Below are 27,740 nucleotides of genomic sequence, written 5' to 3'. Positions count from 1 at the left end.
ATTTGAGGACCTTTACTAGTTCTCTCACAGCTGCCCTCCCCAGTCCTAGCCTTCTTCTGATTCCTTGACTATTGCCTCCATTTTGGTTAATGATTGTGCCAAGGTATTGATAATCCTTGACAAGTTCAATGTCCTCATCATCAAGTGTAAAGTTGCATAAATCTTATGTTGTCATTACTTTAGTCTTTTTGACGTTCAGCTGTAGTCCTGCTTTTCTGCTTTCTTCTTTAACTTTCATCAGCATTCGTTTCAAATCATTACTGGTTTCTGCTAGTAGTATGGTATCGTCTGCGTATTTTAAATTATTGACATTTCTCCCTCCAATTTTCACACCTCCTTCATCTTGGTCCACTCCTGCTTTCCGTATGATATGTTCTGCGTACAGATTAAAATACACCCCTGTCTCACATCCTTTCCAATTGGGAACCAATCGGTTTCTCCATATTCTGTCCTTACAGTAACCTCTTGTGCAGAGTATAGGTTGCGCATCAGGACAATCAGATGCTGTGGCACCCCCATTTCTTTTAATGCATTCCATAGTTTGTCATGATCTACACAGTCAAAGGATTTGCTGTAATCTATAAAGCACAGGGTGATTTTCTTCTGAAATTCCTTGCTCCGTTCCATTATCCAATGTATGTTTGTGATATGATCTCTGGTACCTCTTCCCTTTCTAAATCCAGCTTGGACGTCTAGCATTTCTCGCTCCATATATGGCAAAAGCCTTTGTTGTAGAATCTTGAGCATTACTTTACTTGCCTGGGATATTAAGGCAATCGTTGGATAATTACTGCATTCCCTGGGATCCCCTTTGTTTGGAATTGGGATGTATATGGAACACTTCCAGTCTGTGGGCCATTGTTTAGTTTTCCATATTTCTTGACAGATTTTACTCAAATTTTGGACTGATTCAGTGTCAGTAGCTTGTAGCAACTCTATTGGTATGCCAACTATTCCTAGTGATTTGTTTTCAAGTATTTTAAGAGCAGCTTTCACCTCGCATTCTAAAATTTCTGGTTCTTCATCATATGGTTCCTCCGTGAATGAATCTGCCATCCTGGCATCACTTTTATAGAGTTCTTCAGTGTATTGCTTCCATCTTCCTTTTATTTTATCTCAGTCAGTCAGTGTGTTCCCTGTTGATTATTCAGCATCCCTACTCTTGGTTAAATTTCCCTTTCATTTCTCTAATCTTTTGGAACAGGGCTCTTGTTCTATACTTTCTGTTGTCCTCTTCTATTTCTATACAGTAACTATTGTAATAATTCTCTTTGTCCCTACATACTAGTCACTGTATTGTTGCATTTAGGGTTCTGACTGTGTTTCTATCACCTTTTCCTTTCCTTCTCTCTTTAACCATTTGAAGAGTTTCTTCAGTCATCCATTGGGCTCTTTCTGTCTTTTTAGCTAGAGGTATTGTCTTTTTGCATTCTTCTCTGATAAGGTCTCTGACTTTATCCCATAGTTCTTCTGGTTCTCTGTCAACTTATTTTATCTTTATATTCTTCTGGGATGTTATTTAAATTGTATTTTGGCATTATGATTGCTTTGTTGGTCTTCTTTAGCTTTACTCTGATTTTTGATACGACCAGTTCATGATCTGTACCGCAGTCTGCTCCTGGTCTTGTTTTTGCAGAATGTATGGAACTTCTCCATCTTCTGCTACCAATTATATAATCAATTTGATTCCTATATTGGCCATTTGGTGATGTCCACGTGTACAGTCATCTTTTCGGTTGTTCAAAAAATGTTTTCACAAGAAACAAATTATTGGCTTCACAGAATTCAATAAGTCTTTCTCCTGCTTCGTTTCTGTCTCCTAGGCCCCATTTCCCAAAAATTCCTAATTCTTCTCTGTTCCCTACTTTTGCATTCCAGTCCCCCATGATTATCAGCACATCTTGTTTTGGTGTGTGATCAATTTCTTCCTGTACTTCTGCGTAAAATCTCTCCAATTCCTCCTCTTCTGCATTTGCCGTCGGAGCATAGACTTGGATGATGGTTATGTTGATAGGTTGAGTTGAGTTGAGTTTATTTACAGTCAAATTGACCCTTCAGTACAAAATAATATTACAGTATAAACAAGTATAAATGGGATCATTTTGATTTAACAGCAGAAAAATATATACTCAAGTAAAAACAGTATACAGAAAGAAAACATTAAAACTAAATTATTGCACCTTTATTTTCCTACATTTAATAGCAGCAGCACTAAATTTGGCAACAGCAAGTGTCACCTCCGGTTTATAATCACCTAATAAATAATCTAGGTAGAAAGAATCCGTTTTAGCTGGAAAAGGTGACAAAATAGGTGCAATTAATTCATATCTTATATCATGGTAAAATATACAACGAAGAAGAACATGTTCATTCGATTCAATTTCTCCATCAGCACAGGGGCAGATTCTCTCAGAATATGGGGTTTTGTTATATCTGCCAGACAATACAGCAGATGGGAGTATGTTTAATCTAATTAGGGTAAAAGCCCTTCTATAGTTGGGGAGTTCCAGAGTCGAGAGGTATGACATTAAGGTGAAAAACTTTGGATTATGTCTTTGTTTCCTTACAAGGAGTAAGTGATGCTGGAAATCGATGTCTCTAAGTCGTTGTTTGATTATCACATGAGCAGAATCATAACCCAGATGAAAAATATAAGGCAGAGAAAAACCTAGGTTTAATAGTTTATCGTGGATCATTTTTTCCCAAGGAGAACAAAATTTATCTGAAAGTACATGCGGAGCCAGACCTATGGGACTAAAAATCAATTTCAGCCATAATAATATTCTCAATTTCCATACACAAGACTCAATAGATTGAAGACCACATTCTAATCTCAATATGTAATTTGGGACACAAGTAGGAACTCCTAATATTGATCTTAAAAAGGAGTTTTGAATGGCTTCTAGTTTGGAAAAGTTAGTATATGTACTAGTTTGGGCCCCATATAAGAGTTGTCGGAGAATTTTAGCAACGAATACTTCTATGGCTGGAGAGATGATTTGGCCCCCTTTGGTATAAAAGAAAGATAGTAAGGCCTTTGTTGTACGTCTGGCAGTTAGCAGGGAGGAGGAAATATGCATCTGATAGGAACCTGATGCTTGTAATACAATACCAAGGTATCTGATAGTTTTCACTTGCTCAATCGGCAGTTTATCGATCCTCCAAATGTGTTTTGTCTTTTTTTCAGTAGAGACAAGAACTTTGGTTTTTTGTCGATTAACTGTTAGTTCTTCTTCAAAACAGAAGGATGTCAGAGCTGCCAACAGTCTTTTAAGGCCAATGGGTGTCTGTGAAAGAAGCAGTATATCATCTGCGTATAACAGGCAGGATCTCGGGATAGATGATAAGATTGGAGGGTGCGATGGTATAGATGTGAGTTTGGCCACTAAAGGATTTATATAGATGTTGAATAATAGGGGTGCAAGAATGCACCCCTGTTTGACACCCTTAAAAGTAGAAATTCGTTTTGTTAAGTGGCCTTGATTATTACAACGAATCTGCAGGGAAGTGTTATGATATAAGCCCTGTATCTTTTTTTTTTAAGAATTTTTATTCAAATTTTTCCAAAAACAAACAAAACAAAGTAACAATACAGCAACAAAAAATAAAAATAAAATAGTTGACTTCAGATTTGTCACAGATCAGCTATAAGTATATAATATACATCAAACCTGTCCCTTAATGTATACATACAGAATCCCTTCTCTCCATAGGCTGTCTTAATTAATCATCAAATCCCAGTATCATCATTTTATTTTGATCTTTCAACAAAAAGTCTAAGAGAGACTTCCATTCCTTAAGAAATGTATCTGTCGATTTTTCTCTAAGTAAACATGTCAATTTATCTATTTCTGCTAAGTCCATTAATTTCAATAGCCATTCTTCCATTGTTGGTGTTGATTCCATTTTCCACTTTTGTGCATATAATAATCTTGCTGCCGTAATCATATATAATATTATTCTTCCATATTTCTTTTCTATTTGTTTATCCATAAAACCCAATAAAAAAAATTCTGGTTTTGACTGAATATTTATCTTTAGAATTTTTTGCATCTCCCTACCTATCTGTGCCCAAAATGATTTTGCCTTTTTACACAGCCACCACATATGATAAAATGATCCTTCTTGTTGTTTACATTTCCAACAAACATTAGAAATATTACTATACATTTTTGACAACTTTTCTGGAGTCATGTACCAACGGTACATCATTTTATAAAAATTTTCTTTAAGATTATAGCATAGTGTAAATTTCAAGCCTTTTTTCCACATATTTTCCCATTGATCCATTTGTATGTTATAACCAAAATTTTTTGCCCACTTTACCATACACTCTTTTACTTGTTCTTCCTCCATATCCATTTTCAGTAAGAGTTTATACATTTTCGCAATTATATTTTCATCATTTGTACACAATCCTATTTCAAAATCAGATTTACTTATTTCAAACCCATACATTTTCTTGTCCATTTTATATCTTTCTAACAATTGTAAATAGGCAAACCATTGAAAACTATATCCTTCCTTTGACAGTTGTTCTCTCTCTTTCATTATATATTCTCCATGTACATTTTCTAATAGTTCTTGATTAAGTTAACCATTTCTCTTTTCCAGCCATTTCTCTTCTATAGAACGCTTCTTGACTTGAGACACATAATGGTATTTTCGAATAAAGCCTTGGTTTATATCTATTCCATATTTTCAACAGAGGACGTCTTATAAAATGATTGTTAAAGTCTACATTTACTTTTACTTTGTCATACCATAGATATCCATGCCATCCCCATTTCAAATTATGGCCCTCCAAATCCAATAGTCTTTTATTCCTCAATAAGATCCATTCCTTTATCCAGACTAGACAGCAGGCAGCAAAATAAAGTCTCAGATTTGGTAATCCCAGTCCTCCTCTTTCTTTGGCATCTTGTAGTAGTTTAAATTTAACTCTTGGTTTTTTTCCTTGCCATACAAATTTAGAGATATCTTTTTGCCATTGTTTAAAAGGTAAATCAGAGGATATTACAGGTCTTGTTTGAAACAAAAACATCATTCTCGGTAATACATTCATTTTTATCACAGATATTCTACCCATTAATGACAGTTGTAGTTTATCCCATCTTAGCAAGTCTTTCTTAATCTCTGTCCATAATTTTTCATAATTATTATGAAACAACTTTGAGTTTTTATTTGTCATAATGATACCTAAATATTTCAACTTTTTCTCTATTGTAAAATCTGTCTTGTCCATTAACTCTTTCTGTTCCCTTAAAGTTAAATTTTTCACCAACATCTTTGTTTTTTGATTGTTGATCTTAAATCCTGCTAACGGTCCAAATTCTTTTAATTTGTCCATCAATACATTAATTCCTTCCAAAGGATTTTCTAGTACAATTATCAAATCATCAGCAAATGCTCTCAATTTATATTCTTCTTTTTTTATCTTTAATCCCGAAATTCTTTTATCTTGCCTTATATCTCTAAGCAGCACTTCTAAGACCAGAATAAATAAAAGGGGAGATAAAGGACATCCCTGTCTTGTACCCTTTTGTATTTCACATGAATCCGTTAAATCTCTGTTAACAATTATCTGAGCCTTCTGAGATGTATAAATCGATCTAATCCATTTTATAAAATTGTCTCCAAAATCCATTTGCTCCAAAACCTGAAACATAAATTTCCAATTCAAATTATCAAATGCTTTTTCAGCATCTAAAAAAATCAAAGCTGCTTGTTTATCATTTCGTTGTTCTAAATATTCCAAGACATTCAAGACATTCCTGACGTTGTCATGTAATTGTCTTTTAGGTAAAAACCCTGATTGATCTTCCTGAATAAATTGTTGCAATATTATTTTCAATCTTTCTGCCAAGATCATTGTAAAAATTTTATAGTCATTATTCAATAGAGATATTGGTCGATAATTTTTTGTTTTAGTTAAATCTTGCTCCTCTTTAGGTATTAATGTTATATTAGCATTTTTCCAACTATCCGGTATCTTTCCCTCTTGCAGAATAAGATTCATTGTAGACTGTAAAGGTAGTAAGAGTTCTTCCTCCAAACATTTATAATACATTGCAGATAACCCATCTGGTCCTGGTGCCTTTCCTAATTTAATTTTGTTTATAGCTTCAGATATCTCTCTTGACGTAATAGGGCCATTAATAGCTTGTCTCTGAAAGTCTGTAATTTTAGGCAAATTCTGTTTAGATATATACTCTTCTATTTTTTCAGATGGAATTTCCTGACATTTGTACAATGTTGAATAATATTGATGAAAAATCTTTTTGATTTTTACATTATCTGTCAACGTCTCATCTCCTTCTTGTATCTTTAAAATAATATTTTTTTGACGTTCTTTTCTTAATTTATATGCTAACCATTTCCCAGGTTTATTTGCAAATTCAAAAGTCCTTTGTTTAGCAAAATTTAGTTTTCTTTCAATTTCTCTGTCAGCATTGATACTTGCTTCTGTAACATGTTAATTTGATTTACAATAGAAACTTTAGTTGGATTCTTTTTCAATTCTTCCTCTTTTTGTTTTATTTCTTCCAAAATTAATTGCATTTTCTGTTGTTTCTTTTTTTTTTAATTCAGAGTTACATTTAATAAAATATCCCCTCATAAATGCCTTACTTATATCCCAAACGATATTTTCACTTGTTCCTTTATGTAAATTATGTTCAAAAAACTCTTTTAATTTCTTCTTACATTTTTGTACTACTTTGTCATTCTGTAATAAAGATTCATTTAGTCTCCATCTAAATCCAAGATTTTTTTTTTTTAAGTTAATATCACAGGATTATGATCCGAAAAAGTTTTTGGTAATATATCCATTTTAAAAGTATCCTTCGCTAAAATTTTAGACATCCAAATCATATCAATCCTCGAGAATGTTTTGTGTCTTTCTGAAAAATAAGTAAATTCCTTTGCATTATCATTTATATATCTCCAGGTATCCACCAATTCTAAATGTTCCATCAGTTCAAAGCAAATCTTCGGTAATTTACCCTGTGTCTCTTTGATATTTTTTTCAGAAAGCCTATCAATTTTTGGTGAGATTACCCCATTCCAATCACCCATGACACACCAATGGTCATATGAAAACTCTGACAATTTTTCCATAAGTCCTGTGTAAAACCTTGTTTTATCTTCATTGGGGGCATAGATACCCAATATCAAAATGTTTGTACCCTGTAGAGTAATTTCAACCCCCACAAATCTACCACTATCATCCAGTAATACCAATTTAGGAAGCAATTGTGGGTTAATATAGAGAACAACTCCATTTTTTGGGGGGGGTCCAGCCGAAATAAATTCTTCACCCAAATTTTTACAAATCAAATATTTGGAATCTTTCTTCTTAATATGAGTTTCTTGTAAACAAATTATATCCAATTTTAATTTTTTCAAATAATGAAACACTTTCTTTCTCTTCTGCGCCGTGTTGGTTCCATTTATATTCCAAGTTAGATATTTGTAATCCATCTTTAAGCGTGTATTTTAAAATGTGCCTGATGCTCCTTTTAATCCATCATCTTCCTTCCCTTCCTCTGCATATCTTTGTTGACTTTGTTCCCCAGGAATTATATCCATATCTTTGAGTTTATCTTCATCCATATCTTTTGAAGCTTTTCTCAAGAAGTCCCTTGCTTTTTGAACAGTATTCAATCTATATTTCTGTTGTCTGAATGTAAAGATCACTCCTTCTGGAACATCCCATCTAAATTGAATTTTGCGTTGCTTAAGTTTCTCTGTAAGGAAAGCATATTCTTTTCTCTTACGTAAAAGTCTAATAGGAATTTCTTTCATCACCAGTATTTCCTTACCATCAATTTTAAAGGTATTTTTAAAGTGTTGCTGTAATACCATATCTCTGGTCGTCTTCTTTATAAAATGAACAAGCACATCTCTTGGGATTTTATTCATTGTTGCATATCTGGAATTAATTCTATACACTTTGTCTATTTCAAATTCCATCCGATCTTCATTCAAATCCAGAAATTTTACTAGAGCATTAACAATTTTATCTCTGATGTCTTCACCTGTTTCCTCAGGGATTACACGGAATCTCAAACAATGTTCTTTATTTCTCATTTCAGTCACAGCCATATAGTCCAAGTTTTTTTCTAATTCCAGATTTAATATATCTGTTCTATTTTCCAAGATTTGTACCCTTTCTTTAGTGTTTTTTGCATCCTCCTTTATTTGCCCAATTGTCCCTTTAATCTCATCCACTTGTGTTTTAATATAGTCTTTTATATCTGTCAGTTCAGTTTTCATTTCCTGTTTTATATCATTAATCCCTTCCATTATTTTTTGAAACATATCTGGGGGTATAGCCCCTTCCTGTGGATCAGTAGAACCTCTTCGCTCCTGGGCCTTAGTTGCTTTTCTAGTTGTCATTTTCAAGAGAAGCCTTTAATTTCTGATATTAATCACTGTTCCAAAACCTAGAGGCAGTCTATTTCTTTTTTTTTTCCTCCACCAACAAAAGAGTTAATATTCCAGGCCTCTTATTGTAGTCCAGCCAGCACAGCACAGTTCTTATCTACATCCAAGAATGCAAAACAATTCTGGTTCCCAACACCAAACGATTAGTAACATATACGAGCAGCAGATTCGTCCAAAAAGAAATAATCCAAGGAGAAAAATAGTCCAAAATATATTTCCATCAAATAATAATTACCTCTCATCCATTTTTAAACTTTAAAACTCCAAATTCAGGCCAGCTTTTTGTCGTAAAAAAAGTATATAAGTTGTTTACATTTTCTTTCTTCCTTAATTATATTTAAAAGAGAAAAAGTATGACTCACCCAGGTTTCTCAGTTGCTGATTCGTAAACAAATCCCTTTTATTGTAGTAATTTAAGCCGAACGATAAGATTTAGACAGAAGTAGGCTCGCTGGTTAAGGACGTTTTTTTAAGAAGAAAAAAAAACGCTTCGCTTTTTTCCAGTACAGCTTGCATGGAAATCCTGACTCCGTCTTCAGCCGATCGGCATGCCTTCTTATCTCAGGGATTTCCTGATCAATTCCAGCCGCCGACAGCTCAACGAAGTCTTGTCGAAAATCTGATCGGTTCTCCTATACCTTGGAGAACATTTAAGCCAGTCAAAGTTTCCTCTTGGCTGGCTTTTAACCTGAAAAAAGCTTCTTCTGAGGCAGAGATCTCTCAGAGACAGTCACCAGCTGAGCACTCACTTCCGGGAAGTCCCGATATAAGCCCTGTATCAAGGTTAAAAGATGCCTATCAATTCCCAAATTTTGCATTTTGAGCCAAAGTCTTGATCTGGATATAGAATCAAAGGCCGCTCTTAGATCTACAAAGGCCGTATATAGAGCATGGCCGTTGGTTTTACTATATTTGGTGATAAGGTGCTGAAGAACCAGAACATGGTCAGACGATGATCGTCCTACCCGGAAGCCAGCTTGTTCAGGTGCTAGCAAATCAGTTTGGTTGACCCAGTCTAATAATTTCCTATAGAGGTAAGTGGTGTATAACTTATTATATTAAGCAAACTTATCGGTCTATAGTTTGCTGGGTTCAACCGAGAACCTTTCTTATATATTGGAATTATTATAGCAGCACCCCATCCTTGTGGTATAACCATGGAAGAGTTGATATTGGTAAATAGCACAGCCAAGGTGGGGGCCCACCACTTTGCATTTGCTTTAAAGAGCTCTGGAGGGATATTGTCTGGCCCTGGTGCCTTGTTTGATTTAAGGGTGGCTATAAGATCTAAGACTTCAGCAGAGGTAACAGGTGACCATACAGGGAATTCTATAGAAGGGTCTGCTAGGGGATCATCCATAATATAATTTCCCTGATATAGAGTAGTATAATAGTTTTCCCAAATGGCTGGGGCAATGGCACATTCTAGTTGGAAATTAGATTTAGGCCACTGTTGGGCTATTATGTGCCAGAACATAGTCGAATCCTTTAGTTTAGAAGCCTGGAGGAGATTTTGCCATGTTTGTCTTAGGGCAATAATCTTCTTCTGTTTGATTAACTGTTTAAACATTTTCCTAGCTGCCCTAAATTTTCCTAGATGTTCATGAGATCTATGCAAGTTAAATGCTTGATGTAGGGATTTGACTTGTGTTCTTGCCTCATAACATTCAGAATCAAACCAAAGATTCACCTTATGGGTAGGCCTTCTCATTATCTCCCTAGGATCTTGTCTTATCAAATCTTGGATTTTATTTATTAGGTGATATAAGTGATGGTAATTTACGGAACTATAAGTGGCTGTTATAATTTGGTTTTTAATGGTCTGTAATTCAAAGGAATTTAGACCTTCAGCGATCTTTTCCTGAAGTTTAGGGATCCACTTAATCCACGCTGGACGTACCTCAACATCCGTCACAGCGAATGTTCATTGTTCTAAAAAAGGGGATTTATTTGTACCATGGACAATAGAAGTTATCAGAAAATGATCGCTTTCAGGACGTGCCAAGACTCTGCAGCATTTAATTTGAGCAAAAAGTTCCAGCGAGACAAAGATAATATCAATAACAGATACTCCCCTGGGCCCTAAATAGGTTAACTCTCCCTCAAGGTCACCTCTTATACGGCCATTTAGGAGGGATAGATTTAGTTTTGCAGACATAAGCATTAGACACAGACCCGCATAATTCATACCTCTGTCCCTAGATTGCCTTAAAGGGGTACTTGGTGGATCATCTATCAACGGAGGTTCTAGGTGATATTTGGAATATAGGTCATTATCTGATGCGCCCATTCTGGCATTGAAATCCCCCGCTAGGATTAAATTGGCTTCAGGAAAAGAGTCTGTCAAGGTTGACAGATAAGACTCTAACTTCCTAAATTGTTTTTTGATAGAGTTTTTTCTTTTGCTAGGGGGAATAAAAACATTTACTATGATGTAAACAAAAGCTGAAAATTTTAACAATACTGCAACAGCTAAATCCAGCAGGGGTGTTAAAGTACAAATCTCAGCTTCAATTTTGGTGGTGACTAGAATACATACACCTCCCTTAGCTCTTCCTCCCCTATTACTCCTCAGAGCTTCAAGCGAAAAGGCTGAAAATCCATCTAAATATATTTCATCTCTGGCCCAGGTTTCCTGTATTAAGATGATATTATAGGTGGAAAGAAAATCTTTAACAGTTGGCATTTGTATTTTGCTAGTCCATCCCGCAATATTCCACGAAATCAAAGACAAGGACCTCTTTGAACTTGATGGTCTTGGTCAAAATCCCTGTAGAAGGTGTGGGTTGGATTTAGGTAGAGTCGATATCACGGATAAATCTGGTGAAGCACTTTGTAAAGATTGAATATTAGTAGTATTCAGTGCAGAAAGATGGTCTTTATTTGGTTCGATGTCATTCCATTTGGTATTTTCGATGTTTCTCCCTCCAGGAGTTACATTTGCCATTTGGGTTTTTAAAGTCTGTAGGAGTTTTTCAAGTCTGATGGTTATCTCGCTTTTAGCATCTATCGATAAGGAAAGAAATGAGTCAAGTAAAAGGATCTCTTTTGGTAGAAATTTCTCAATTTCTAGGGGATTTGTAGCTTTTTGGTCATGATTCGAATCCGAATAGCTACAGGGTAGAGTGTTTAAACATTCTACAATGTCAATGCTATTTGACAAGAGAGATCTACATCTTGATTGTTTTCCCGAAATCAGACTTTGAGGTGGAGCGCAGTTTTTAAATACCCTTGGTAGTAGAAGGTTGTGTTTTAAAAGAAGCTGTCTTCTTTCGTAGATACAATTCGTTATATTGTCATCACATAGTGTTATCAGGGCTGTAGCGGATATGTAATTATTAAAGAGATATTCCACTGAGATGATCTGATGTACATTTAAAAGCCCAGGGATTATATAATCCAAGGTGTCACATAAATGCTGTTTTCGCGCTTGTAGATTCAGCAAGCCCCACGGTTTTGGGTAGTTTGTTATAGCTATCATATTCCCACTACGAACTAAGTTCCATCTAATATCGTTGGAAGCTGAAAGAGGTATCAGCGTTTTTGGAGATTGAATGTTTTGATGTTGTTTCATTACATTTCGAGATGTAGGGGAGCCCTCTGAGTTCATATCAACTGGATTAATCCTAATTGGGGGATCAGTTTGATTTGTTTGTGGTGTCAATAGATGGAGAGAAATCTCTTTTTTTGATTTCTTCTTTCGCTTTCGCTTCCTCTTTTGCTTTTTAGACATAGACTTTGGTGAATCCAGGAGTTTAAAGAGCTTGTTGTAATTCATGGTGTTTTTGCGGTGGTTTTTAGATGACTTCAGATTTTTTGTTTTCCTAATTTGTTTACTCCTAGATGCCTTTTTGGCTCTTGTAGAGTTCCCATTTAAAGTCATTGATTGACCATCTTGTTTTCCCATAGTCTGCGTTGTTTTCGTAGCTGTAGTTATTATAACATCATCTTTATTTGCTTTAACAGAATTATTAAGTAGAAGGTTCGTTAAAGTGGTAAGTAAAGAGTTCGATTCAGCTACAAATTGTGCAATATGAGTTAGCATCAGGGTGGTTGTATGTGTCCAGCTTTCATTCAGCAGAACTGACTTACATTTTGGTATCTGGGAGGATTCTGCCTCCTGGTGGAAAATATATTCCTCTGAGCAATTTAAATTTACTGAGTTTTCACAATGAGAGGATTGAAGGGACGGCATTGAAAGCGAGCTGTTCCGAATAGAGTCATCTAGCACATTTCTGTCAAGTGTAAATTCATCATGAGAGGATTGTCCAATAATTTGAGCTAATTCCTGGGCTAGGTTACAAGCTTCCTCTTCTTCTGTTAATAATACACAAGAAGAGAGGGAAATTGGCCAATTATGGCCAGGAGGTACAGCTGTAGGTTCTGACCTTGGAGTATTTGCAGAATTGGCGTCTTTCTTTAAGCAGCAATAGTTTGTTATTTTCGTCTGCTTTGGCTGTTTTGCTGGAGCTAAGCTCAGATTCAAAACATCCACTGGCGTAAGGCCCAACTTTTTATAGCTTTCTCTGGTAAGTACCATGTTTCTGCGGCCCTTATATCATTGTAGACAATTGTATAAATATCAGGTGGTATACTGTTACCGGTAGAGCTTCACAAGAATAGATATCTTAGTGTAAGTATAAGTGTCTTTTCTGTTTCTGTTTCTTTCTTTCAAGGTTATACTTTATCACTTATATATCCTCAGGCTTAGTTTTAAGGACTCCGTGGGAGTCAATGGGAGTCTCTATCAGCAAAAGTCAGCAGTCTTATTTAATGTTTAGTATTTTGATACGTTAGAGAGGAAAAAATTGATAAAATCCTTATTTTCTTCAGATTGATGTTCTTCTTCTGTTCATATACATAAACAGCCAAAGGAGTTTATATATTATATTAAAAATAAAGGTAAAATTAGGACTAGAATCAAAATAATCAGAGGAGTAGACTTACTACAGACTGCTCTCTGCGGCCATCTTTTTCTTCAATGCCGGTTTCCCATTTGATATCATTGTTATAACTCGGTCAGGCCTTGCGTTGTAGCTCCTAATTGCTCTTGCTACATCACTTCTCACTATTAAAGCAACCCTGTTTCTTCTTAATTTCTCATTTCCTGCATAAAATATTTTGTAGTTGCCTGATTGGAAATATCTCATTCCCGTCCATTTTAGGTAGCTCACGTTAAGTATTGTAATGTTGATGCGTTCCATTGCTTGCTTGACAATTTCTAACTTTCCCTGGTTCATGCTTCTCACATTCCATGTTCCTATTGTGTGCGTCATACAACTCCAGACTCTCCTTTTGCATCTGTGTACATGAGCCTCTGGGCTTCCTTTCGGCTTTGACCCAGCTGCGTCATTAGCCCTTTGTTCTTCCCCAGTAGCTCCGTGAGTCCCTTCTGACCTGGGGGTCTCATCTTCCAGCACTATCTCGTGTTGCATTTTGGATAATCTGTTCATAGGGTTTTCATGGTAAGAGGTATTCAGAGGTGGTTTACCATTGCCTTCCTCTGAGTTTGGATGCTGGTGTCTCAGCTTTGACCATTCCGCCTTGGGTGCCCCTGCTACGAGTCTAGCCTCTTGGTTGAGACTCCTGATGGTTTTGCTCTCAGCTTCTTCAACACACTCAAATCCCCTCACCACGTTAAGGTGTGCATTCTAGAGGAGGATCACCTTCCCTAAGAAGGGGGTATTTGCAACCAGTCGGTAGTTGTCACAAACCAATGGGTCCAAGGTGGGCTTTTTTAGGAGCGCTTGAATCACCGCCCCTTTCAAGGTGTCTGGAACCACTCCCTCTCGCAATGATTCGTTCACCACACCCTGGATCCACTTGGTCAGACCCCCTTGGCAAGCTTTAATAAGCCAAGAAGGGCAAGGGTCAAGAGGACACGTTGCTCGCCGCACCTTGTCCACGTCGTCACGCCGCATCAACTGAAACCGTTCCCAAGAAGTTGCAGCAGACGTTGCACTGGACACCTCATTGGGGACTACAGTAGATGTGGATGGGGCATCAAGACTGCTACGGAGGCGAGCAACTTTATCCTCAAAGTGCCTTGCAAACAATTCACAGTGGGCCTCCAAAGGGTCTAAGACTCCATTTCCTGGAGTTGATATCAACAGACCCTTGACAATACAGAAAAGCTCCACCGGACGGCTACTTGAGGATGCGATGGAGGCAGAGAAGTGGGCCTTCTTCGCCACCCTCACCATCACACAGAAGGCACAGTTATGATGTTTTACTCGTGCCCCATCAGCCTCACAGCACATCTTTCTCCAGTTGTGCTCTAGCCATTGTCCAGCCTGTTTCATTGCCCTTAGCTCACTGGTGTACCAAGGTGCAAGCTGGGCTTCACAGTGCTGGGGAGGGCACTTGGGGGCAACTGTGTCGAGAGCCCGATGCACCTCGCTGTTCTACAGCGTGACAAGGGCTTCAACAGGGTCACCTGCTCTATCTACTGGGAACTCCCCCAGGGCATTCAGGAATCCAGTGGATTCCATTAGGCTCCGGGGGCAGACCATCTTAATCTGTCCACCACCCCTGCAAGGAAGGATTGGAACCATGAGTCTAAACTTCACCAGGAAGTGATCTAACCATGACAATGGGGTGACATCCACCCCCGCTATCTCCAGACCACCCCTTCCTCCATCTGGAGCAAAAACCAAGTCGAGGGTGTGCCCTGCCCTATGTGTTGGGCCAGTAACAAGTTGAGACAGCCCCATGGTCGTCATGGAGGCCATGACGTCCCGAGCCGGAACACTAGAGCCACCCTCAGCATGGACATTGAAAACACCCAGCACTATCGTTCAGGGCTCCTCCAATGCCACAGCCAAGATGACCTCCACCAGCTCGGTCATAGAAGCTGCTGGACAGCAGGGTGGATGGTACACCAGCAGCAACCCTAGTTTACTGTCTCCTCAGCCCAACATCAGGTGCAAGCCCTCACAGCCAGCTCCAAGACAGAGTGGTTTCCTGGTGATAGAGATGGTAGTTCTGTAGACCACAGAAACTCCTCCCCCCCCCGTCCATGCAGCCTGTGCTGGTGCTGCAGTGAGTATCCAGGTGGACAAAGCTGGGTCAGATCAACCCCTCCAAGCTCACCCACCCAGGTCTCGGTAATACACACCAAATCGGCACCTTCATCCACAATCAAGTCATGGATGAGAGTGGTCTTATTATGTACCGATCTGGCATTAAACAACAACATACACAGGCCAGTGGGCACAGCAGATGAGCTACGAGAAACCAAACCATGAGAGGAGTGGCAGCAAGGAACAAGGCGCAGATAGCCTTGCCTTCGCCTTCTCGGGTAATTCACCACCTCCCCATGGCTATATTTCCCTCTGCCCGTAATCACTGAAACTGGGGTGGCATCACCCATGTTCCTCCATACTAAGACTCCTCCTAAACACCTGATATAGGCCCAACACAAGCCCACCAACAAAGCCTGCCGGAGCGAATTATCCCAGTAGGCCTCTGCGAGGATTGGGAACAGTCACACCCATTCAAACTTTTTCACACAGGACCCATCTACTCCCCCTCCTGTCTCACACCCAGGGAGGGCCAGCCTTCTTCCAGTTACAGACTCTCACTCTGAAGGCATCTGGCGACTTTCTTCTCTCATGCAGTTCACTGCACAGGCTCCCTCCCTGTGCAGGAACTTTGCATGCACCACATGCCCTCCCCACCACCAATCTCCTCTAGACTGGTTTAACAGAAAGGAAATTAAAAAAAATACAAGAAAAAGTAATAGAAGGGGGTAGCGCCCTTGCCCTCGGGACTCCCTAAGGGGCTCCTCAAGGGGCAACCCCACCAGTGGCAGACCCGCCGCCCAAGGGCACCTGGGCTGTTCTGCCTCCTGGCCCAGTCAGCAGCTGTTGCAAGGGGCTGTGAGATTAACTGCAGCCTCTCTCTGAAGCAAGGGCCAGGCAGGGGGTCCCAGTCCTTGCAGCACTTACCAGGGACTTCAGCTGTCTGGACAGAGAGCAGCCCAAAGGAGCTAGTAGCAGGCACCCAGATGCCAGATACTCCCAGGGCAGCTCTTCCTCAGTCCCCTTGTCCCCTCGTGCTGCAGCTGTTGGGCAGAGAAAAGGTTTTCTCCCTTTCCCATAATATTAGATCTCGTGGACATCCACTGAAGCTGAATGTTAGACAATTCAGGACAGACGAAAGAAAGTACTTCTTCACATAGCACATAGGTAAACAATAGAACTCACTAACATAAGAACATACGAAGAGCCTGCTGGATCAGGCCAGTGGCCCATCTAGTCCAGCATCCTGTTCTCACAGTAGCCAGCCAGATGCCCATGGGCAGGACACAAGCAGGACCTGAGTACAACACAAGATTTTCTGATGGCCACCAACTTGGATGTCTTTAAAAGAGTATTAGACAAACTCATGGAGGATAACGCTATCAATGGCTACTGAATATGCCTCTGGATACCAGTTGGTGGGAATCATAGGTGGGGAGAGTGCTATTGCACTCGGGTCCTGCTGCACCTGTTTGGACACTTTGAGAATAGAATGTTGGACAACGTGGGCCTTTCAGGGCTCTTATGTTCTTATTTCTTCTAATACCTCACTGCCACTCTCTGCCCTCTCCCCAGCATGTGCAACCCAAACAGGCTAAGTCACTCTCCCTAATTATACAGTAAATCCTGCTGGAGGTAACTTTTTAACAAGCAAAACATTGCACTGCACATGCACGATAATGTAAAATTGATTTATTTAATGTTGAGTGTGTATTAATGTTTCATTGGGAGGGAGGGATGTCAATATGCTGTGCGCCGTGGAGGAAAAATGCTACAAGTGCCCCGATGCCCTCCTGAAACTTGTACAAAAAAGAGGAGTGCCACAGCTTAATCTGAGTGCCTAATAAAAAAAAGGTTAAATGAAAACTATTGCTTGCTTTTAGAACCATTATTGAATTTCACATTCAAATGTGGCATCACTCATAAACAGACAGATGCTCTGGAACTAGCTGGAGAGCAGAAGAAAAAATGATTAATGGGCTAGATCAACTGCTTATGAGAAAGCATTATGACAACCACATAAATGTAATCAAGTTATTATAATGACTAAGAGGGGACATTATATGAGTAAGAGGTGTAGATATCAAAGAAAAAGAAACACAGACAACTGGGCCATAGATGGTAAGGACCAGCTTAGACAAGGGAAAACATCTGGAACTGGGATATAGAAGTGCACACCTAAACCACTGAAGAAATCCTCCCATGGAAATTACAGGTATAGGGGCCAAATCTAGACATTGAAAGGTAAAGCGTTGAAGTCCCTCCCCCAAATGCTACCTGTTGTTCGACTGCCTTCAATTCAATCCCGTCTTATGGCGACCCTATGAATAGAGTTTTCATGGTAAGAGGTATTCAGAGGGGATTTACCATTGCCTCCCTCTGAGACTAGTCCTCCCCAGCTAGCTAGGGCCTGCTCAGCTTGCCACAGCTGCACAAGCCAGCCCCTTCCTTGTCCACAACTGCCAGCTGGGGGGCAACTGGGCTCCTTGGGACTATGCAGCTTGCCCACGGCTGCACAGGGGCAGAGCATGTAACCCCTGAGCCACTCACTGTGGGGGTTATCTTTAGCTGGCCCTTGACACCCAGGAGACACGAGCGGGGATTTGAACTCACAGATTCTGTACTTCCAGCCAGGCTTTCCTCCCCACTGTGCTATACCAGTCTGTGTAAAAAGTGAACAAATGAGGCACTTAAAAGCATAAGCATGCAGCTAACATAACATGTAGCCTATCAGGGTCAGGGCCAGGCATGTCTGGGCCTGTGGGTGCCAACCTGCCCCAGGCCTGCGGTGCACCCCCACAGATCATGCAGGCCTGTGGCGCCTGCCCGCTACACCTACCTTTCACTCTTTCTGTGAATACCCTGCGCACTGCTCTACGCAGCCTGCACACACATGCCTGCCATCAACCAAGATGGTGGTAGGGGCATCAACCCCTTACAGAAGCCTCTGCCACCATCTTGGTTGATGGCAGCTGAGCACACAGTGTGTAGGGCATTCACAGAAAGGGAGGAGAGGAAGGTGGAGCGGGCAGACACTGTGGTGCCCGCACGGTCTTTAGAGGGGGCTGGGAGATCCTTCTCTGCGATCTACAGCAGGGTTGGGCCTGCCGAGGATTGAGGAAGGGGAGCTCTATGCCCACACCCTAAGGAGGGGCCTTTCAGGGGCCCCTCTGGGCTGCAAGGGCCCTTAGCTAGGGCCCAACTTGGCTACCCTTTGCACTGGCCCTGTAGCCTATTCCTAAGACATCCATGTCAGAATTACAGCTTAAATAAATGAATTGACAAATTCAGGCAAGCCAGTGGTAGGAAGCAAATTCCAAAGTCAATCAAAAAGCATCAGAAATCAAGGGCAAAGTCCCAACATACAATATAGCTAGGAGGTCAAGTGAAAGGGACGTTTTTCTTGGGAGGCATCAAAGCAATCTAGAGAGTATTTGCTTCCTTTTCATCCTCACTGCATTCATGTGCTAAAACTTTGTGGCTATGTTGTATGGTTTGAGTCTAAACATATGTTATAGATATACTCAGAAAGAAGAAATCTTATCAGGGATTCCCAAACCCTTGTCTGTGGACCACTAGTGGCCAGTGAGCTTTCAGGTGGTCCACTGCATGCTTGTATTAAATATTATTTATATATAAAATTGTATTTTTATTGCTTACTTTATTTCTTATATTGTATTTTATTATATTACAATTTGAATTCTGTGGGATGCAAATTGTAATGCAATTAAGTACACTATAAGAAATAAAAGAAGCCATAAAAATACAACATTACAATTGCTACAAAAGGCAGGAAAATCATCAAGTAGTCTGCTAAGAGCATCAGCAATTTTCAAGTGGCCCATGGGGAAAAAAGGTGGGGAACTTTTCCCCCCCATGAATCACTGTCTTAGAGAATATAACAAGTTATGACATTCCCAATGTCTTACAAAGAGCCCTCTTAGTGTATCTTAAAGATCTCATTTTGGAGAACTATCCAAAAGTTGCAGCCTGTTTGTTGACCTCCTCTTGAATGTGTATAGCTGCGTCATGGAAATTACTTCAGGCATCATCTAAGTATGATTGGTACACAATGGATCTGAGCAATTCCACTTTTGGCCAAGCTTACTTATTACAGATGAGCTAAAGAGGGAGAGATCAATAGGAGGAAAATGGATTTTGTTCCCCTCTTACTAGAATAAAAACATTCATGCCAATTCAACCATAAATTTTATTCTTACTTTTGTATTGTTGTGCGAGTGTATATATATGCACACACAAAAGGGAGAGGAATCCTGAGTGAAGCAATGTACCTAAGGTTTCTACAGTGAATGAGGGACCCAACATTGCTAATAAATTTTCAGGCAAGAAGTAATGGAATTGCCACTCAAGGTGGGGATTCTATATTCATTTCCTAGGCAAACATGATAAAATGTTTCATTGAGAGTCAGAGTCTATTATATTTAATAAGGATGGTCAGCATAAATGGTCAGCACATTTTAATAAAAGTAATATTACAAGTGGGACTTTCAACAAAATGTTGCAATATGGAGTGCTCCTATTCAAGGTTCCAGCCATACCCTCTTGCAGGATACTCCATTTCATTCCCTTTCCCACTAGTTTTCCAACAATCAACTAACATTGCATGGACACTGAACATTCTTAGTCCTCATTGGGCTGTTCTTGGGTCTTCCTCCATCATAGTGGTTTGTTGTTTTTTTAAAAAGACACACACCCCAACTTTTACCAACCCCACTGATACTTCTGTCTTGCATAGATGGTAGTATTTGGGCAACATAAGGATTGGCACTTGGAGAACTGAGTTCATTATTAATATATATAATTATCATTATTTCTCCAGTAGCTTGGATGAGCTGGCAACCAATACACTGAACCTGAATTTCTGCTGTGCCCTCAGCAGCAGATCCCTTACCCACTGATTAATATATACCAGTGCCATTTAGCCACCACAAGGCCAAAGGCAGTTTGACCTAAATGTGGGAAATGTCACCGAGATTTTAAAACCACTAGGAATAGACTGTGAGACTTTAGCACATCTAAAGGATAAGCTGCACCACAGAACACACAACTGAGTAATCAGCATGAAACTATGATCCTGAGGGCATCTCATAAGAAGGTGGCATTACAGAGTGTGGAACAATGCACACAGTAAGTAAGCCATATCTTGATTCCTTGGTTACATTATTTGTCTTCTCAAAATGTATATGAACAGAGATAAGGGTGCAATCTGTCCCCACTAAAGTGAAGAGTGCTATATCTAATGTTGTGTGAGTGGTAATGATGGCATTTACTCATCATCTGCTGTGTCCTTTGCCCCACCCCCCAGGTCTGCTTCAAAGGGTCCCCAATCCTTGGGAGCAGATCTTGGGAGCATGTACTTGTGTGGCTCACAACCCTCCCATCCTAATAGTGATTTCAGCCAGATAAAATGAGCCCAGTTATTAGTGATTATTAGCCAATAGGAATTGTTGTATAAAATCTCTGCAAAGGATTAGGAAATCTCTGGCTGTAAACACAGTCGTAGTCAGATCAAAGCATTTCCATCAGGCACACCTGCAGGGGGATTGGCAAATAAACTGATTTGCTGATCAGTTTATTTTTTAATTTAATTTATATCCCGCCCTTCCTCCCAGTAAGAGCCCAGTTGTGAAATCTCTTTGAAGCTGATTTAAAAACAACAACAACACACTTGAGCTGCTCCCACCAGGTTTTACAGTAAAAGGGCCAGGGTTTGGCTAGTGTTATGTGCCCCCATTTTCAGAAGAGAGAGGTGGAGTTGCATGGGTCTGGCAGAACAGTGAGTATGTTTCTACCCTCTGTTTTAAGCATTCAGCACAGTAACAGTTCACCTCTTATGTACCTAGTTGGAACTAGGTCTAACCAGTGGAGGCTGGTCTATTGGGCAAATGGGATGCTGCCCCACGAACCACAGTCTGCCCTCCTGCAACTCCCACCTGCCTGTCTTACTTATGGCCAGCCGAAGGCCCTGTCTGTCAGTTTTATCCTTATTTTTGGTGTTGCCCTTGTAGAACTCAGCAGAGGGAGGGATGGTAACAAAGCTAGAACTACTTGGTTCTGCCTGTCATTGGCTCTGGCTCCATCTATTGTTGGGCTCCTTACTTTCTGCCCTACCTGTCCCAACAGGCACCAGCCACCACTGGGTCTACCAGCAGCCAATTAGCTCACCAATTTTTACTACAACATGGACAAGACCAGCTCTCAATCTTAATCCCCTTTCTTGACCAGAGCTGTACCCTTGTACTCCCAGTGCCATGAGCTCAGGGTGACATGGGTGCTTACTTTTCTTACTTATTGACAGTTGCTGGGGAGGAGGCACAAGTGTCCTAAGCACCAGTTTGTTGGTTAATATATTACCAAGTTGGAACTCTATCCAACATAGAAGTCAGGGGCCTTCACAGTGATGCAACTTGTTTTTCTTACTATGAGTGCACTACTAGCCTCCACTACTTAGTAGCTTTTTTTTCTTTCTGCAGCTTTACATTTCTCCACTGCTCTAAATTCTGTCCTCTCACACCTCCAACCTCACTAGAATTTTGAAGTTCTAGCAAACTATTATTGTTGTTGTTATGTGCCTTCAAGTCGATTACAACTTATGGTGACCTTATTAAACAGCAACCTCCAAGAGAATCTGTTATAAACCACTCTGTTCAGATATTGTAAGTTCAGGTCTGTGGCTTCCTTTATGAATCAATCCATCTCTTGTTTGGCCTTCCTCTTTTCCTACTCCCTTCTGTTTTCCCCAGCATTATTGTCTTTACTAGTGAATCATGTCTTCTCATGATGTGTCCAAAGTATTGTAGCAAAAGTAAAATAGATAAAGTCAAGGCCGTATCCCAGGACAACATGAGACTTGCATGCTACATTCACATACGCAACTGTATATGCCTTGTGTCTTGTTCTGCACATTCCTTCCTGCCTGGTGAGATAAGCCTTTGTGCGCGCCTCTCTGTGTAAGCCCTTGTGAACTTCAAAAACATATAAAAAGGGGAAGCAGGAAAAGGGGGGGCGCGACCCATGCTTCACCCTTTGCTGTAAAATGTATGTTGTTTAGCCCTACTGCAGTAGTTAATAAAGCCTTGAATTCACTGGCTACTTGTTTGATCTTTTCTGTACCCGAGAGAACCATAAGAGTTTTTACAACAGTTCTTGGCGTCCTTGGGTGGGCTCCCGGGTCGTGCTGGGGGGCTGACTTCCGTCTCTTGCCCTGTGATCATGAGCTCACTGCCCAGTTGTGTGGGATCCTGGACCGAGCGGTTGGTCTTGCCTCCGGGCTATAAAGGAGCCTACTGAAGATCGAGTAGCCGCGACTTCGATGCATGGTGAGTATGTCCCGGGACTGTAGTTGAGAAAGTACCTGGGAGGGTACTAGATAGGTTGGGCTGTGTCTGGGAACTGGAGCTGTGAGAATGACAAGGTGAATGGTCTGTCTGAGCCCATCCAACTGCTAATGTGAGTAGCATAGCCCCTTTGTGGCAAACTGCTCCCAACTGGCAGGACATGGAGGTGCGTGAAAAGAGTGACTTATGGTTATAGCTCCACATAGTTGGAAAGTGCTCCCTGCGTAAGTCCTTGCGAGGCAAGGCAAGAAAGGCTTGCACACCCACACACAACAGAAGCCCGAACCATGGGAAGCAGCAAGAGTAAGCTGAAACCTGAAACTCCCCTAGCCTGCATTTTAGCAAACTGGCAAAATCCTGGAGGAGGAGCAGGTCTTTCAAAGAAGAAACTGATAAACTTGTGTCAAAATCAATGGCCAATATATACTGCCTCCTGGGCCCCTGAGGATCTGTGGCCAGAAGCAGGAAGCTCTGATAAAAAAGAAAATAGATTGAAGAAATTGAGACTCCTATTAGAGGATGAATTTCCAGGACAAGTTGGATATTTGTTTTTGTTCTACAATGGGCCCCAAGGCTGCAGCCATTCCCCTTCCCTATAAGGAAGCTGGTGAGACAGATATCTTGGATGATCCCTTGCTCCAGCCTCTGGGGTTATATCCTAGGTTACCCCAGAATGTGCCCCCTTTAGCAGGCACGGGAGGAGGAAATGAAGTAGCAGAAAAATGTGAAAGCGGGACCAATTTTAACTTGCATACAAGTATGAGGACAGGATGACCCCTTCAGACTCGGGACCAATTGCACAAGCTCCTGCATTAGTTGATTCTGCCTCTGATGACTATTTGGAAGACTGATGGTTAAATGTAGAGGATCCTTGCCCCAGCCTTTTAGCTGCCACATGGGAACTAACACCACAGAACCCCACTGTCGAGTTGAAAATTGGAAATCATACCTATGAATGCCTAATAGATACAGGAGCAACCCTCTCCTCACTGCCATCTTCAGCTACCCCCAGCAGTAAAGAAAAAAAGACTATAATTGGTGTTACTGGAGAGCCCCTAGCCTGTCCTGTTTCCAAGCAAGTAAAAGCACAAGTAGGACCTTTGACTGTTGAACATAGTTTTCTGTTAGCTGATGGTCCTATGAACTTAATAGGACAAGATTTACTTTGTAAGCTTCAAGCTACTATTAAATGTTCTCCAGAAGGGAAATATTTACATCTGCCAGGAGATAAAGCGTTTCAGTGCATGAGCGAGCTAGCAGAGAGCACCTCAGTTCCAACACCAGCCATGGACTCTAAATTACAGTCCTTAATGGATTCTTTACCTCCCTGGCTATGGGGTCGAAGATCTGATGAAGAAGGGAAATTAAAATCAGCAAAACCTGTTCAGATATGGATAAAACAAAATCATCCCTATCCATGTGTAAAACAGTATCCCATTTCATAGGAGGGACGTAAAAAGCCTACAGAAATTAATTGATTCGTATTTACAGCAAGGAATTTTAGTGCCTTGTGAATCTCCATGCAACACTCCCATATTGCCAGTTAAGAAACCAAAACCAGATAAGGATGGAAATGCGGTCTTTAGGATTGTGTAAGACCTTCGGAGGGTTAATGGATTTGTTATTCCACCGCATCCTGTAGTGCCAAACCCCCATACCTTCTTAACAGCCATCCATTAGTTGTTTGAGGGCTGTGGCTGCTGCTGCTCTAATACTTGGAAGAGCGCAGGAATTCACTTTGGAACATGAAACAACAGTATATGTTCACATGCAGTCCATTTGCTTTTAAATCAGAAGAACACCCAACATTTCACCAATCAGAGACTGAATAAATACGAAGCCCAGTTGTTGACTCCAGAGAATGTAGTTTTATGCCAATGCACAACTCTGAATCCAGCTACCTTAGTGTTTCTAAATGATGCAGCACAACAGATTTGGCTAAAAATGGGGAACGTCTGATTACTGTAAATTGAAAGCTCTTAAGCCGCGACTACAAGACTGGGTAGCCTTGGCTGATGGGATTTGTCCCTCAGCCAACATCTCAATATGCCCTCTGGGTTTCACTCTCTGGCCCACCCACGATCCAGATTGGAATTATAACGATTGTGTGCAGGCTAGCTATGGGCAAATTTTTGCAAAGGCAAAAATAGACCCTTTTAGAGCGCGCAAGGAAATATCAAAGAAACCGGTATGCTATTGTTCGGGCGCCTGATGAAAAGTCTGGATAGTTGCTATGTTCATCTATCAGAAGGAGCACAAAAAATTGCACAACAAAATAAGAGAGATAAAGGCCATAACTGCTGCCTTTTTCCATCAGACTGTATTTCCAAAAAGTTTTTTTTTCCAGGCTGGAGTGAAAAGTCAAGGAGTGAGATAACGGGAAGTGCAACATGTGTGTTTTGAAGGTCGGAAAGAGAGAAAGAAAAAAAGGTCTTTTAAAACTGAGGCTTGAATTGAGGAGAGAAGAGGGGGCCCCGAGGAGCATTAGAGCTCCAACACGTGAGCTACGCTATCACGGAACGCATCAAGGGACATAACCGGGGAGAGACCTGATTTTAAATCAGAGCTCTTCCGTGTAACTTCAGCTAGAGAGAGCGTAAAGATGATTTAAAATTTGTTGGCTAAGTTCCCTACAGGGATTCAGAGATGGTCAGAGGAGGATCCAGAAGCTGAGGTAGAGGCTTGGGGGGGGGGTTGGAAGAGGAGGAAGGAAGAATTGGAAGAATTCAGCCTGTAAGTACAGAACCTCCAAATGTTTTTATTGCAAAAAGAAAAAGAAAATGGCCACAGAAATGAGACAGCTGGCACTTTTATCAGCAAGGTCCGGACCAGAAGAATTTACAGTTTCCACAGCCCCCACAGCAAATCCAGCAGTTTTCAGCCACCTCCGCCCTGGATGAGTATGAGTCGACATGCAGGGAAAGGGAGGACTCACAGGCATAAAAGGAGGGGGGTGATGGTTAAATGTTATAAGCTGCCTGTGTTCCAATAGAAATTGTTTACCATTGCCTTTTAGATACTGAATGTGTTGCCAAAGGAATTAAAGTGTAAAAACACAAGGATAAACCACATAAAAGGAGTGGGGGGAAAGACTTAATTGTAAATATATGTAACTGTCTAACTGACCTGTCTCCTGTTAGCTTTTAGGACGTGCTCTTCTCTGTAAACTGAGGGCCACCATCTGTTGCACTCCTCCTGATATTTATTTTATTGGACATTCCAAATTCTCAAATTCATAATTTGACCATGTTTTTAGATGCAGCACCAGTGCCTTCACCTTTGCCACCAGAACTGTACAGCGTCCCTCCTAGCTTATGGGGATGGTCCTCCACTGATGTGGAATAATTGAAATCAACCACCCCAGTTGTGATCCATGTAAAACATCCCACAGTATCCTGCATTCCACAGTATCCTATCCCATTCAGAAACAAATTGATGCCTATTTGGCACAAGGAATTCTTAGGCCAAGGCTTCACCTGCAAAATTGCAGTTTGCAAATACAAAGGTAAAGTAATTGAGATATGTTATTGCCCCTGGCCAATGAGAATTGCCTGAACGTATTCAAGCTATCTTGCAGATTCCGCTGCCTACTTCAAAGCACCAAGTTCAGGCCCTACTGAGAATCTGAGCTTCTGCAGACCATGGAGTCCAGTGTTGGGTGAGTTAACGAATTTTTTGGTGGAATTGACTGTGAAAGATGCCCCTGACAAGATTGTACCACACCAGAGCTTGCCCAGCTCTTACAAACTATTAAATGTATTCTGACCAAAGCTCCAGCCCTGGGCCTGCCTAATTATGAGAAGCCCTTCAGATTGTACGTGCATGAGCGCCTGGAAGTGGCCTCTGCGGTTCTCAGCCAAGAGTTTGGTGGAAGGCAACGCCCTGTGGCTTATCCAGTACAACTTGATCCTGTAGCCAGAGGAGCTGTGGGCTGCTCAAGGGCACTTGCAGCTACTATTCTACTGGTCCAGAAGTCTTAAGACCTAGTCATGGGCTACCCATTGCTTGTCCTGGTGCCTCATGAGATGTCAGCCATCTTACTTAAGTGTCAAACTCAAGCCTGTTACACCAGCGTCTAGCTAATTATGAAGCTGGATTACTGATTGCATTACTGGCTGCCTCCAATCTAAAGCTGGAATGACGCTTCACCCTGAATCCTGCTACTCTACTCCCAGATGTGGATTCAGCTCCTATTGCTGAGCATGACTGTCTTCAGGTCATTCAACAGACTGAGACTCCTACTGATGTCCCTGGAAAATGCAGACTGTGAGTATTTTACTAATGGTTCCTCTTACATGCTTGAGGGCCAAAAATATACTGGTGCAGCAGTTGTGACTTTGTATACATCGTGTGGGCGGCTCCATTGCTTCCCCCACCAGGGGGCGCAAGCGGCAGAGCTTGTCGCTCTGACAGAAACCTGCTATACAGCAAAGGTTTGACTGAATATTTACACCGACTCAAAACATGCCATGCCACTGGAGCATTGTGGAAGCAAAGAGACTTCTAAACAGCAAATGGCCAGCGCATTGCTCTTGTTGGCCCTCTTAGATGCCATCTACCACCACAAATAGCTGTTATGCATTGTTCAGCCCCTCAGAAGGACTCTTCTGCAATCATGAAAGGTAATACCTATGCTGAGCACCCACTTCGCACTTATGTTTGAAATGACACCCTTAAGCAATATGCAGATTTTCTCTCCCCACAGGAAATTAAAGACTGAGAACAAAGACATAAAGCACAGTGAAGTGAGGGCTTTGGATCAAAGTCCCTGATGGACACCCTATAGCACCACGAAGACTTTTGCGCCTGTTATGTTCACAACCCCATGATAAAGGACATTGTGGTATTCAATTACTGGTGGATGCCATTCAAGCACATTGGTTCGCACCAGGTGTATACCAGGAAAGCTCTA

The 27,740-nt window shown here is 40.8% G+C and overlaps 1 long non-coding RNA gene across 1 annotated transcript in view; it reads left to right on the top strand.

The window, feature by feature from the left end:
* The first annotated feature begins 12,710 nt into the window (after positions 1–12,710).
* Positions 12,711–27,740, top strand: part of LOC133378337 (uncharacterized) — a 30,098-nt gene continuing 15,068 nt past the window's right edge. Inside the window, exon 1 of the long non-coding RNA XR_009760966.1 lies at positions 12,711–12,977. This is a non-coding gene — a long non-coding RNA (uncharacterized LOC133378337). The remainder of the gene's footprint in view (positions 12,978–27,740) is intronic.

This window comes from Rhineura floridana, chromosome 2, assembly GCF_030035675.1.
Source record: "Rhineura floridana isolate rRhiFlo1 chromosome 2, rRhiFlo1.hap2, whole genome shotgun sequence".
Lineage (NCBI taxonomy): Eukaryota > Metazoa > Chordata > Lepidosauria > Squamata > Rhineuridae > Rhineura > Rhineura floridana.
Note: the sequence above shows the minus strand (reverse complement) of the source record. Positions and strands in the feature narration are given on the sequence as shown.